The following is a 14726-nucleotide window of genomic DNA, read 5'->3' as shown; positions in this document are numbered from 1 at the left end:
TATATGGTATACCACTTTACAAGGGGCTTTCAAGTAAATTAAATCTGTCAGTCAGGTATACTCCAAATATACACATGATTATGGAAGAAGCACGTGCACTTCAGCACTGATTAGCAGCGATAAAGTGATCAGAGTCCTAAGGCCAACAAAAAGATACAGCAAAATGCGGAGGTGAAAAGCAATAAGGTGGGGTTGGGACCACCTTAAGAATGCAAGGTCTAACAAAAACGAACTAAGGATAACATGAGTAAAACATCAGCTTTCTCTACAGCATTTGGTGAGACAAGTGGGCCTTCTTTTATCTTCCAGAAATGCAATCTTTCCCGGACCCCTTTATTATATAGCTCTTCAAGGAAAAAATATAAAGCACTTACAAAGGAGCCTCAAATACTCAAAGATGGTAGACTTCTGTAATATGGGCCATATACTAAAAGCAGCACGAAAACAGAGTGCAATAGGGTCCAAAAAACTTGAGTGACCCATGAGAGTATGCATGCAAGCCTATGGTATTCCAAACTAGAGATATACGCATGCAATTTTTGTTTTTAGGAGAGAATGTGCCTGCTGAAAAAAACATTATTTTTAAAAAGTGCATTGCAGAATATCAGGAATTTGCTGTGGGACACCTTGAAAACTTGCATACAGATTATGTGCACACGCCTTACAGTCAGTTGTTGTGGCCGAGTGGTTAAGGTAATTGACTAGAAATCCGTTGGGGTCTCCCCGCGCAGGTTCGAATCCTGCCGACAAGATAATCTTTTTAACATCGGCTACAATTTCAGAAGTTAACCTTTAGTATTTCTTCCATGTCAGTTTTATAAATAGGTGGCTTATTTTGGTGTCACTATTGCCATATCACATATTTATTATCGCTCCCCCTTTCATATCTTTGCTATAACTCTCGTCCTTCATTAGCGCTGGTGCAAACGCTTCAAATTATTATACCCTGGCTCTCTCGGTCATACCTGTGCATGCACTTGAAACTTATTTATTTATTTATTTATTTAAAGTTTTATATAGCGCGAACAAGACCCGTGGGTATCAGAGCGCTTCACATAAAAGTAGTTTAAATATTAACAAGAAGATAACCAATAAACAAACAAATAGATATGAGGTAGATAGTTATATGGCTATAGTGAGTGCTTAAGTAACTACATTCCACTCAGGTTCGTCGATTATAATACAAATTAACTTTACAACATGAGGTTATGTCATTTGTCCTTTTTGTCATACCTATGAGGTAGCGGTTATATAGTTTCAGGATGTGAGATAGTTGTATGAATTAGTTTTGACAAGAGGTAGCAATTGGGATACAGTTTAGTTACAAAAGGAAAGTCGACAGTATCAGACCATCATTATCTTTCATCTAATTCACGGCAGTCCTTCCCTTTCTGCTAGCATTCGATCTCATAGTGAGACATAACCTTGTCTATATAAGGTATTTACTCATTAAGAAGCTCTTCACTTCTCGCTTAAATTTTGAGGTATTAGGAATCTTCCTAATGCTTGGAGGCAATGAATTCCAAATCCTGGGGGCAGCTCCTGAGAACGCTCTGTCATAAGTTTTTTTCTTTCTGAATATGGCTGGGCGCAGCACCAACTCTTTGGCACTCCTGGCTGGTCTGTTGCCTCCTGATAGCTCAATTTTCTTGGATAGGTATCTAGGAGTATTTTAGTGGAGTGCTCTGTGGGTGATACATGCTATCTTTAGTTGAATTCTGGCCTCATAGGGTAGCCAATTCAACGCTTTCAGGTGAGGGGAGATGTGGTCAAACTTCCTAGATCCGGTGATGAGTCTCGCCGCAGCATTGAGGCAGGCTTTTAGTGGTGCTGTGGATGTTTTTGGTAGACCTGCTAAGGTGGTGCAACCATATTCAATCCTAGAGATGACTAAAGATTGGATTACCAGTTTCAGATCTGCTTCAGAGATGAATGGTTTCAATTTTCTTAGGTAGTTCAGGTGGAAGTGGGCGTTTTTTGCGATTGAATTAATATGAGTTTTCATGTCAAGACTCTCGTCTAAAGTGATTCCTAGCGACTTAGCTGAGTTGACTAGAGTTGGGGTGCAGTTGAGCGCAGTCACCAACTTGGTCCATTCCTTTATTTCCGTAACGCACTTTGGTGGAGAGATTAGTAAGAATTCTGTTTTTTGAGCATTTAGCTTCAGAAGATATGGCTAGTAGCCATTGCAATGCCCTTTTTAATATTTCATTCATTCGCTCAATGTCTTCAAGGGAGGTGATCTTTATATATATTTGCGTGTCATCCGCATACATATGATAAGATACCTGTGAGTTACTGAGAATTGTTGTAAGAGGTTCAACATACAAGTTAAACAGATCAGGGGATAATGTCGATCCTTGTGGGACTCCGATTGAGTTAGGGCAGGATGGTGAAATTGAATGATTGACCAGGAAACGTTGTGTTCTGTTCCGTAGGAAAGATTCGAACCATTTCAACACATTTCCAGACACTCCCATCCTGTCTTGTAGCCTGGCCAGTAAAGCTTCGTGATTTACTGTGTCAAATGCCGATGACAGGTCCAGGAGAATTAGCAAGCATGCTTGATTTCGATCAAGAGCCAGTAGCGCGTCGTCGACAATATGGAGGATCGCTGTTTCCGTGCTATGCCCTGATCTGAATCCTGATTGGCAATCATCTAGTAGGGAAAACTTGTTGATGTGTTGGCTCAGCTGGCCCTGCACGCATTTCTCAATTAGTTTGGCCAATAGAGGGACGTTGGTTACTGGTCGAAAGTTGTTCGGGTTTGTAGCATCTGCAGTAGGTTTTTTGATCAATGGAACAACTTGACCAGTTTTTAGACAGTCTGGGAGGGTCCCTTGTGACAGTGATGCATTTATTATTTTGGTCCAGATTGGCACCACAATGTGGCTGATTTCTCTTAAGCATTTCGCAGGTAGGGGATCTTGGTAGTGGTTGTTGGGTTTGATTTTCACGAGCATTTTGGCGATCATGTTCTGATTGTATAATTCGAATATGTCCCAGTTTACATTGTTTTTTGTTGTGCTACACACTGTAGTCGAATTGGGATCGTTCGTAGTCAGTGGTTGAATGGGGAGGTTATTTGCTGCGCTTAAGAGCTCCGTTTCCAGCGCTTTGGTTTTTCCGTGAAAAATATAGAAAATTCCTCGCTACTTATGGATGTTTTTACGTTTTCATGCCCTGTTTTGGTTAGTTTGTTTGATTGTTGTTTCAGGATTTCAAACAGTTTCCGTGGTCTGTTTTTGGCATTATCCAGTTCCGATCTTATGAATTCCTTTTTGGAGTTGATGATCTTTTTGTTATATTGGTTTCTAATTTTTCTGAGGGCTTTCAGCTCAGGGGATGAAGGGTTTTGTCTCCATTTTCTTTCGGCCATTCTTAGTTTGCGCCTATCTTCGTTCAATGATCCGTCAAACCATGGATTCTTCGTCTTTTCCGTTATTCTTTTTAGTTTTAATGGCATGGTGTTGTTGACGATGTTCCCGATTGAGGTTATATAATGCTCTGTCAACTCGTTTGCATTCTGTAAGTTGCTGGGTGGCTTTAAGTCACTCTCACAGCTTTGTACTAGTAGTTCAATATTAGTGTCTCTAGTGTCTCGGATCCATTTTTTAACATTGGCAGGTTGAACAGTCTTGCCCTTTTTCAATATGGGTATCCGGAATGTTATTGCATAGTGGTCCGACCAGTCACATGGGGCTATTGAGAGGATTGATGTATTTTTGATATCTGAAATAATCCAGTCAAGTGTTGCTCCTTTTGAGTGTGTGGGTTCTGTGCATGCTTGGTTGAGTTTTAGCTCAACAAGGAAATCCTTAAGCGTGTTGACTAGCTTGTCATTGCAGTCGTCCCAGTGTAAGTTAAAATCTCCTAAGAATATGTTATTGGCATTCGTGTTAGAGTTGGTCATAATGATCTCCATTTACTGTTCTATGAACTTAGCGTTCTCTCCTGGTGGGTGGTAAAACGCATGTAGATTGCATCTTTGATTCGTTGCTGATTTTATATTGAGACCTAAGTATTCGCAAGATTCTAGAGGGTCAGATTGAATTTGATTGACCTCTATCTCTGATCGGTGAATGCAGGCAATTCCTCCTCCCGTCTTTATAGGTCTATCTAGTCTCACAATGCTATATTCAGGTGGTACTAAGAGATCCATGGTTGGGGATGATGATTCCGATAGCCACGTTTCTGTAAGAATTGCCAGATCAATTTCTTTGTTGATGATGAGGTCTGCTATGTCTGACGCATGTTTTGTAGCCGATCGACAGTTGAGTAGGAGGCATGTCAGTTGTTTCCCAGGGTTCTTAATCTTCAGCGTTTCGTGTTCGGAATTAAGCAGGACTTGTTGTAAGTTGTTATGGTTAAGTTTCCTATCGTTCTTTCTTGATGTTCTATTAGGGTCAATCGGAACTGTTTTGATGTTCTCCTCTTCTTCATGATCAGGCGATTCATAGGATTAGAGTAAGGCAATGGCATCTTCCTTCGACAGGGCCTTCGTCCTTTTTGGTCGGTTGTTCCTATTTGCTAGTGATATGTCAATTTCTTTGCTCTTTCTATGTATGGAGTGTACAAGATCTTGAATATTTGTGATCTTAGAATGGGTGCTTGCTGTCATTTCCAGTATTTCTTTCATCGCTTGTAGAGTACTAATTGTGATTTGTGTCATGTTGCTGACTAGTTTCTGAAGATCATTAGTAGCCTTCTGGTTCCTGATTAGTTTCTTGGGGATGGTTAGCCTGTGTGTCCAGGGGTTGTATGTCGCTTTTCTCGGTTTTCGATCTTTTCTTAGTGCCTCAGTCATTTCCTGTATATCCTCTGTTTGGTCGTCTGTTCCATTCCTTCTTGGGATGTTGTGTGAGTTGTCTGAGTTATGTAAAGATAGGAGAGTTTTTGTAGGTGAGGTTCTACCTGGTTTTAGTATAGTATTAGCGGTAGGTAGCGCACGGTTGTTGTCTCCTATCTTATCTGTTTCTTGGTTTACATCGAGTGGTTCACTCGGCACCACTGTGTGTTCTGCGTGGGAAGGCTCGGTGTTTGGAAGCGGTGTCGGCTCTTCTCTTTGGAGTTGGTCTTGTTCTTTATTCTCAAGACTCGTCGATCTTCCTGTCCGTTCTGTCTTATTTTTCGATATAATCTCTCCTGTTTCAGTTTTCTTTCCAGGTTTAGTAGCTGGCTCCACGCAGCCTCCCGTTCGATTGATATAAATCGTATCATGAGTGACTTCTGGTGGGGTTGGGTGTATTTGGTGTCTTAAGCCCTCTAGTGATTCTTTTATAGAAGGGAATATCTTGTCGAACTTCATGAGTTCACTGTTCGCTGCCTGTATCAGCACTATTCCGGTTTTATATATGGTGATGCATAGTTCTGCTCTGCATCTTCTTGATGGTGAGGTCATTATTTTTGTGCCATGTGGGATGTTTTTCGTACCTTTTATGTTGAGCGTTCTTGTGAAGGCATTGCGCCATTTAGCCGTTTTATTAGTGTAAAAGATCAAGTCATGCGTTATAGTGCCTTTATCTGAATTAAAGTATGGGTCGGCGAACAGTGAGTCCGCGTTTTTCTTCAGGGTATTGTGCTTAAATTTTTTGGCTCAGTTTTTAGATAAATTAGATGGATATTTTATGACCTGGGCGTTTGAGTCGTCTCGGTACCTTTCGCCCATATTTGATTCGTGTTATAGATCTTATGGTGGCTTTTCTCTATAAGTCTCTTATATGTTCCAGGGGTTAGAGTTAAATCGTGGCATGCATAGATATCTCATTAGGTAAATTTTTCTTCAAAGGTAGTGTTAAATCCAAGTTTATCTATTATTAGTAATTTCCTTCTAATATAGTAGTCATGCCATTTTCTCTTCCAGTTAATTTTCTTGGCACTTTGTTAGTTGTGATTTCAGGTAGCAGTAATTATATAGCCCTTATTGTGCTCTAAAACGTTTGAAAACTGGGTATTACAAAATGTCCGCCGTTTTGGTGCTTACTATAGGCAGGGGCTTTTTCTCTTTTCATTCTTTCTTTCAATTAGTCCATTTTCCATTTCTTGTCTCGACTTGGACTCAGTTATAGGCTCCTTCTTCTCTGTTTAGACCCTATTTGTCCTTTTTCCCTTTCTTGCCTCTTGGTTGTTTACTTCCTGCAGAGAGAGGAAGGACTACTCGTGTCTCAAGCGGCCGCCATTTTAAAGTCAGGCGCGCCGCTTCGAGTGCTGCCACAATAGTTTTCTTTCCCTTTTATTCCTCCTCCCTGCTATGCCTCTCACCCGCGGGTTCTCGCCATCTCCTGTAAATCTCGACGTCGCTCCTCCGCTCCCGCTCACCGCCTCAGGCCACCTCCGCGTTGTCCGTGTTCTCTCTCCTCTCCTCTCCTCAGCTAGCCTTGGTCTCCTGTCTCCGGTCTTAGCGGTGGGTTGCAGACACCATCGGCGCCAGGTACTCTCGGCGAACAGCGCCTCCGCACCTCCAAACTTACTTTACCAATAAAAGAAGCAAATAGAGAAATAAAATAAAAGTGCTAGCTGGATTAGGCAAACACACTTCATAAAACTGCATTTTCTTTTCTATTCTCACCCGTGTTACAAGCTTAACTGCTCCCTGTGTAATTTCTCTTAACCTGCTGTTCCTGGATCAGAATTTCATCTACAAGCTCTTTCTGTGTTTTTTCCTAGTCTTTTCTTTCCCTTTTCTTAGATTTGTAACTGTTCCTTTACGTGCTCTATTTAGGCGCCATTAATCTCATTTGTGCTCCTTGTACCTGCTGCTGTTTTCTCCACACCTCATACTGTCTTTTCCCTCTTTCTCTCTTTCTCTGCGGTTGGTGGCTACTTTCCAAAGCGTCTGATGCCCCAATGTTCCTTTGTCTTGTTGTCAGACGTGAATTTGAAAAGCAACAAAATTAACAAGCCTTTACCACTCACACATGGCAGAAGTTTATACTTTAATTCAATGAGCTAAGAAAAGTGTGTTGTGGGGCCCCTACGAGCCATGGTGCTTGCTTCATCATAATTAGGCATGCAGTCATTAGCCACAGCTCTGATTATGGGTCACTGAGGTCAGTTTCAATAATTCCTCAAAAACCTAACCATGCAGTCCCCCCTAACTGTGTAGTTATCTTGCTTTACTGCTGTTTGTGTGATTAGCTGGGAGGAGCTCACGGCAGCATCCTCCCAACAAAAGTGTACATGGACCGTTCCTTAACTCTTTCTTGCTTCACATACAGATGGCTTGAGGAGGTACAGGGGAGATGCAGGTCTAATAAACAGAATAGAATATCTGCGCCAGGTGTGTTTCTCTGCATTGGTGTTACATCACAGGCCCACCAGTGTATGTGTGATCTTTGACTCCTGCCAGTTCACAAGCAGGCGGCCAGGAAACGGTTTCAGCCTATCAACCACTGAGGAGATAAAGCCTTTGTATAAGGAATGAGGAAGCAATGAACACATTCAGCCTATCACAGGAGTAGCCGTGAGTGTTCCGAATTATAATTTCTTCATGTCACTGTACGTTATTGAGACCAAGTAGCTCACCGTGATCGTATAGTGGTTAGTACTCTGCGTTGTGGCCGCAGCAACCTCGGTTCGAATCCGAGTCACGGCATTGTGGTTGGCAATGTCACAGCAGTTGGGTTTTTCCTTTACAGAATTCCCAAATGTACCAGTTGTTTTTGTAAAATGTCTATTAAAACCGATCCTTTTCAATATTTAAACGATCTAACGACAAATTATTTAAACACACATGATTATAAGATATAGCTATACTGTACATACTGACATAAATTATCGTTCTTGAACATATTTGCGGTAAAGGGAGCGGAGCTCTCCCCCAGGCCAATCAGAATGCAGATGAATGCAGTTGCAGTTGAGTGACCTGTGTTGTGACTGTCTACAGGGAATGCACATATGTAGCTGTCTCGCAGCGCAATCCAGACGTCAATTGAAGACAGGTTTTGATGCAAATAGAGCAGTAAGTGCAGAGAAATGCTCACTCTCTAAAAATGGCATTTATACAATAGTAAGATTAAATCCAACCTCACCAGTAGATAGGATTTATCAATAAATAAATAAAGCTTCTCCTCTCTGATATGGAATTACCCCCAAAAAAGTATAAGGGAATACCCAATGCTAACCTATGAGAGGGGCAGACCTCACAGTAGTGAAAAATGTAATAGACTGTTTGATACTACTAGGACATACAAACTACCACAGTACATGTCTTACCTTTTACTTACATAGCATGATGCCCCTCGGACTACCTAGGGCCTACCTTAGGGGTTACTGATATGTAATAAAATTGGAGTTTAAGGCTTGGCAAGTAGTTTTAAATGCCAAGTCGAAGTGGCAGTACACTGCAGCACAGGCACTGCAGTAGCAGGCTTGAGACAGGTTTGAAATGCTATTTCTTTGGGCGGCACAATCAGTCCCTGGGTATATGGTATACCACTTTACAAGGGGCTTTCAAGTAAATTAAATCTGTCAGTCAGGTATACTCCAATTATACACATGATTAGGGAAGAAGCACGTGCACTTCAGCACTGATTAGTAGCGATAAAGTGATCAGAGTCCTAAGGCCAACAAAAAGATACAGCAAAATGAGGAGGTGAAAAGCAATAAGGTGGGGTTGGGACCACCTTAAGAATGCAAGGTCTAACAAAAACGAACTAAGGATAACATGAGTAAAACATCAATTTTCTCTACAGCATTTGGCGAGACAAGTGGGCCTTCTTTTATCTTCCATAAATGCAATCTTTCCCAGACCCCTTTATTATATAGCTCTTCAATGAAAAAATATAAAGCACTTACAAAGGAGCCTCAAATACTCAAAGATGGTAGACTTCTGTAATATGGGCCATATACTAAAAGCAGCACGAAAACAGAGTGCAATAGTGTCCAAAAAACTTGAGTGACCTATGAGAGTATGCATGCAAGCCTATGGTATTCCAAACTAGAGATATACGCATGCAATGTTTGTTTTTAGGAGAGAATGTGCCTGCTGAAAAAAAACTTATTTTTAAAAAGTGCATTGCAGAATATCAGGAATTTGCTGTGGGACACCTTGAAAACTTGCATACAGATTATGTGCACATGCCTTACAGTCGGTTGTTGTGGCCGAGTGGTTAAGGCGATGGACTAGAAATCCATTGGTGTCTCCCCGCGCAGGTTCGAATCCTGCCGACAACGAGAATCTTTTTAACATCGGCTACAATTTCAGAAGTTAACCTTTAGTATTTCTTCCATGTCAGTTTTATAAATAGGTGGCTTATTTTGGTGTCACTATTGCCATATCACATATTTATTATCGCTCCCCCTTTCATATCTTTGCTATAACTCTCGTCCTTCATTAGCGCTGGTGAAAACGCTTCAAATTATTATACCCTCGCTCTCTCGGTCATACCTGTGCATGCACTTGAAACTTACTTTACCAATAAAAGAAGCAAATAGAGAAATAAAATAAAAGTGCTAGCTGGATTAGGCAAACACACGTCATAATACTGCATTTTCTTTTCTATTCTCCCCGTGTTACAAGCTTAACTGCTCCCTGTGTAATTTCTCTTAACCTGCTGTTCCTGGAAGAGAATTTCATCTACAAGCTCTTTCTGTGTTTTTTCCTAGTCTTTTCTTTCCCTTTTCTTAGATTTGTAACTGTTCCTTTACGTGCTCTATTTAGGCGCCATTAATCTCATTTGAGCTCCTTGTACCTGCTGCTGTTTACTCCACACCTCATACTGTCTTTTCCCTCTTTCTCTCTTTCTCTGCGGTTGGAGGCTACTTTCCAAAGCGTCTGATGCCCCAATGTTCCTTCGTCTTGTTGTCAGACGTGAATTTGAAAAGCAACAAAATTAACAAGCCTTTACCACTCACACATGGCAGAAGTTTATACTTTAATTCAGTGAGCTAAGAAAAGTGTGTTGTTGGGCCCCTACGAGCCATGGTGCTTGCTTCATCATAATTAGGCATGCAGTCATTAGCCACAGCTCTGATTATGGGTCACTGAGGTCAGTTTCAATAATTCCTCAAAAACCTAACCATGCAGTCCCCTCTAACTGTGTAGTTATCTTGCTTTACTGCCGTTTGTGTGATTAGCTGGGAGGAGCTCACGGCAGCATCCTCCCAATAAAAGTGTAGATGGACCGTTCCTTAACTCTTTCTTGCTTCACATACAGATGGCTTGAGGAGGTACAGGGGAGATGCAGGTCTAATAAACAGAATAGAATATCTGCGCCAGGTGTGTTTCTCTGCATTGGTGTCCCATCACAGGCCCACCAGTGTATGTGTGATCTTTGACTCCTGCCAGTTCACAAGCAGGCGGCCAGGAAATGGTTTCAGCCTATCAACCACTGCGGAGATAAAGCCTTTGTATAAGGAATGAGGAAGCAATGAACACATTCAGCCTATCACAGGAGTAGCCCTGAGTGTTCCGAATTATAATTTCTTCATGTCACTGTACGTTATTGAGCCCAAGTAGCTCGCCGTGATCGTATAGTGGTTAGTACTCTGCGTTGTGGCCGCAGCAACCTCGGTTTGAATCCGAGTCACGGCATTGTGGTTGGCAATGTCACGGCAGTTGGGTTTTTCCTTTACAGAATTCCCAAATGTACCAGTTGTTTTTGTAAAATGTCTATTAAAAACAGATCCTTTTCAATATTTAAACGATCTAACGACAAATTATTTAAACACACATGATTATAAGATGTAGGTATACTGTACTTACTAACATAAATTATCGTTCTTGAACATATTTGCGGTAAGGGGAGCGGAGCTCTCCCCCAGGCCAATCAGAATGCAGATGAATGCAGTTGCAGTTGAGTGACCTGTGTTGTGGCTGTCTACAGGGAATGCACATATGTGGCTGTCTCGCAGCCCAATCCAGACGTCAATTGAAGACAGGTTTTCATGCAAATAGAGCAGTAAGTGAAGAGAAATGCTCACTCTCTAAAAATGGCATTTATACAATAGTAAGATTAAATCCAACCTCACCAGTAGATAGGATTTATTAATAAATAAATAAAGCTTCTCCTCTCTGATATGGAATTATCCCCCAAAAAGTATAAGGGAATACCCAATGCTATCCTATGAGAGGGGCAGACCTCACAGTAGTGAAAAATGTAATAGATTGTTTGATAGTACTAGGACATACAAACTACCACAGTACATGTCTTACCTTTTACTTACATAGCATGATGCCCCTAGGACAACTTAGGGCCTACCTTAGGGGTTACTGATATGTAATAAAATTGGAGTTTAAGGCTTGGCAAGTAGTTTTAAATGCCAAGTCGAAGTGGCAGTACACTGCAGCACAGGCACTGCAGTAGCAGGCTTGAGACAGGTTTGAAATGCTATTTCTTTGGGCGGCACAATCAGTCCCTGGGTATATGGAATACCACTTTACAAGGGGCTTTCAAGTAAATTAAATCTGTCAGTCAGGTATACTCCAATTATACACATGATTAGGGAAGAAGCACGTGCACTTCAGCACTGATTAGTAGCGATAAAGTGATCAGAGTCCTAAGGCCAACAAAAAGATACAGCAAAATGCGGAGGTGAAAAGCAATAAGGTGGGGTTGGGACCACCTTAAGAATGCAACGTCTAACAAAAACGAACTAAGGATAACATGAGTAAAATATCAGGTTTCTCTACAGCATTTGGTGAGACAAGTGGGCCTTCTTTTATCTTCCATAAATGCAATCTTTCCCGGACCCCTTTATTATATAGCTCTTCAAGGAAAAAATATAAAGCACTTACAAAGGAGCCTCAAATACTCAAAGATGGTAGACTTCTGTAATATGGGCCATATACTAAAAGCAGCACGAAAACAGAGTGCAATAGGGTCCAAAAAACTTGAGTGACCCATGAGAGTATGCATGCAAGCCTATGGTATTCCAAACTAGAGATATACGCATGCAATGTTTGTTTTTAGGAGAGAATGTGCCTGCTGAAAAAAACATTATTTTTAAAAAGTGCATTGCAGAATATCAGGAATTTGCTGTGGGACACCTTGAAAACTTGCATACAGATTATGTGCACACGCCTTACAGTCGGTTGTTGTGGCCGAGTGGTTAAGGCGATGGACTAGAAATCCATTGGGGTCTCCCCGTGCAGGTTCGAATCCTGCCGACAACGAGAATCTTTTTAACATCGGCTACAATTTCAGAAGTTAACCTTTAGTATTTCTTCCATGTCAGTTTTATAAATAGGTGGCTTATTTTGGTGTCACTATTGCCATATCACATATTTATTATCGCTCCCCCTTTCATATCTTTGCTATAACTCTCGTCCTTCATTAGCGCTGGTGCAAACGCTTCAAATTATTATACCCTGGCTCTCTCGGTCATACCTGTGCATGCACTTGAAACTTACTTTACCAATAAAAGAAGCAAATAGAGAAATAAAATAAAAGTGCTAGCTGGATTCGGCAAACACACGTCATAATACTGCATTTTCTTTTCTATTCTCCCCCGAGTTACAAGCTTAACTGCTCCCTGTGTAATTTCTCTTAACCTGCTGTTCCTGGAAGAGAATTTCATCTACAAGCTCTTTCTGTGTTTTTTCCTAGTCTTTTCTTTCCCTTTTCTTAGATTTGTAACTATTCCTTTACGTGCTCTATTTAGGCGCCATTAATCTCATTTGAGCTCCTTGTACCTGCTGCTGTTTACTCCACACCTCATACTGTCTTTTCCCTCTTTCTCTCTTTCTCTGCGGTTGGTGGCTACTTTCCAAAGCGTCTGATGCCCCAATGTTCCTTCGTCTTGTTGTCAGACGTGAATTTGAAAAGCAACAAAATTAACAAGCCTTTACCACTCACACATGGCAGAAGTTTATACTTTAATTCAGTGAGCTAAGAAAAGTGTGTTGTTGGTCCCCTACGAGCCATGGTGCTTGCTTCATCATAATTAGGCATGCAGTCATTAGCCACAGCTCTGATTATGGGTCACTGAGGTCAGTTTCAATAATTCCTCAAAAACCTAACCATGCAGTCCCCCCTAACTGTGTAGTTATCTTGCTTTACTGCCGTTTGTGTGATTAGCTGGGAGGAGCTCACGGCAGCATCCTCCCAATAAAAGTGTAGATGGACCGTTCCTTAACTCTTTCTTGCTTCACATACAGATGGCTTGAGGAGGTACAGGGGAGATGCAGGTCTAATTAACAGAATAGAATATCTGCGCCAGGTGTGTTTCTCTGCATTGGTGTCCCATCACAGGCCCACCAGTGTATGTGTGATCTTTGACTCCTGGCAGTTCACAAGCAGGCGGCCAGGAAACGGTTTCAGCCTATCAACCACTGAGGAGATAAAGCCTTTGTATAAGGAATGAGGAAGCAAAGAACACATTCAGCCTATCACAGGAGTAGCCCTGAATGTTCCGAATTATAATTTCTTCATGTCACTGTATGTTATTGAGCCCAAGTAGCTTGCCGTGATCGTATAGTGGTTAGTACTCTGCGTTGTGGCTGCAGCAGGCTCGGTTCGAATCCGAGTTACGGCATTGTGGTTGGCAATGTCACGGCAGTTGAGTTTTTCCTTTACAGAATTCCCAAATGTACCAGTTGTTTTTGTAAAATGTCTATTAAAACAGATCCTTTTCAATATTTAAACGATCTAACGACAAATTATTTAAACACACATGATTATAAGATGTAGGTATACTGTACTTACTGACATAAATTATCGTTCTTGAACATATTTGCGGTAAGGGGAGCGGAGCTCTCCCCCAGGCCAATCAGAATGCAGATGAATGCAGTTGCAGTTGAGTGACCTGTGTTGTTGCTGTCTACAGGGAATGAACATATGTAGCTGTCTCGCAGCCCAATCCAGACGTCAATCGAAGACAGGTTTCAATGCAAATAGAGCAGTAAGTGCAGAGAAATGCTCACTCTCTGAAAATGGCATTTATACAATAGCGAGATTAAATCCAACCTCACCAGTAGATAGGATTTATCAATAAATAAATAAAGCTTCTCCTCTCTGATATGGAATTACCCCCCAAAAAGTATAAGGGAATACCCAATGCTAACCTATGAGAGGGGCAGACCTCACAGTAGTGAAAAATGTAATAGACTGTTTGATACTACTAGGACATACAAACTACCACAGTACATGTCTTACCTTTTACTTACATAGCATGATGCCCCTAGGACTACCTAGGGCCTACCTTAGGGGTTACTGATATGTAATAAAATTGGAGTTTAAGGCTTGGCAAGTAGTTTTAAATGCCAAGTCGAAGTGGCAGTACACTGCAGCACAGGCACTGCAGTAGCAGGCTTGAGACAGGTTTGAAATGCTATTTCTTTGGGCGGCACAATCAGTCCCTGGGTATATGGTATACCACTTTACAAGGGGCTTTCAAGTAAATTAAATCTGTCAGTCAGGTATACTCCAATTATACACCTGATTAGGGAAGAAGCACGTGCACTTCAGCACTGATTAGTAGCGATAAAGTGATCAGAGTCCTAAGGCCAACAAAAAGATACAGCAAAATGCAGAGGTGAAAAGCAATAAGGTGGGGTTGGGACCACCTTAAGAATGCAAGGTCTAACAAATACGAACTAAGGATAACATGAGTAAAACATCAGGTTTCTCTACAGCATTTGGTGAGACAAGTGGGCCTTCTTTTATCTTCCATAAATGCAATCTTTCCCGGACCCCTTTATTATATAGCTCTTCAAGGAAAAAATATAAAGCACTTACAAAGGAGCCTCAAATACTCAAAGATGGTAGACTTCTGTAATATGGGCC

The 14726-nt window shown here is 41.3% G+C and overlaps 2 non-coding genes across 2 annotated transcripts; both read left to right on the top strand.

Annotated features, from left to right (window-relative positions):
• Positions 1–9092: 9092 nt before the first annotated feature.
• On the top strand, positions 9093–9174 carry TRNAS-AGA (transfer RNA serine (anticodon AGA)). The gene has a single exon. It is a non-coding gene; the product is annotated as a tRNA-Ser (tRNA).
• A 2859-nt stretch (positions 9175–12033) lies between these two features.
• On the top strand, positions 12034–12115 carry TRNAS-AGA (transfer RNA serine (anticodon AGA)). The gene has a single exon. It is a non-coding gene; the product is annotated as a tRNA-Ser (tRNA).
• The last annotated feature ends 2611 nt before the right edge of the window (positions 12116–14726 follow it).

This window comes from Lissotriton vulgaris, chromosome 1_1 (genome assembly GCF_964263255.1).
Source record: "Lissotriton vulgaris chromosome 1_1, aLisVul1.2, whole genome shotgun sequence".
NCBI lineage: Eukaryota > Metazoa > Chordata > Amphibia > Caudata > Salamandridae > Lissotriton > Lissotriton vulgaris.
This window is presented reverse-complemented; position numbering and strand designations above follow the sequence as displayed.